The sequence below is a fragment of the Setaria italica genome, chromosome V (assembly GCF_000263155.2).
Source record: "Setaria italica strain Yugu1 chromosome V, Setaria_italica_v2.0, whole genome shotgun sequence".
Lineage (NCBI taxonomy): Eukaryota > Viridiplantae > Streptophyta > Magnoliopsida > Poales > Poaceae > Setaria > Setaria italica.
Window position 1 is genome coordinate 34,389,155 of NC_028454.1, and position 606 is coordinate 34,389,760.

Sequence of the window (606 nt, forward strand, 5' to 3'; positions counted from 1 at the left end):
TATATATATATATATATATATATATATATATATATATATATATATATATATATATATATATATATATATATATATATATATATATATATATATGCAAGCTCTTCACACAGGCACAAATATAAATGACAGGTCAGGTGTTTGCTGCACTAAACATTCCCTAAGCAGCAAAGTGGATGTCAGTTTGGCATGTCATTGTTATGTATAAAGGGAAAGCACCTGACAAAATAGCACAAGGCTGCAATAACTGACTATAATCTTTGCTTCAAGAGCAATTTGATTGACAAAGCAAGCATATTGTTCCTAGAAAGTTTTTTTAAGACACTATACTCAGTTATACTAAACCTGCAGAATCTAGCTGACATGCAGAAGCTATCTCTCTGCATTGGTCCTACTACCAACTGTTCAAACGCATCAATTACCTGATAGCAAAGAAACTAATATTGCAGGCTTGCAGCTACTGGCCTTTACTACAACAATCCAAGATCATGTGAAGTGTGCAGCTGGGCTATTCATTTCAGGTAGGCTAATGGCGACATCACCTTCAATTTTCTCTTCAGTTTTACTTCAGACAACAATGTGGCATAACTGAAAGGCGGCGCACGACAC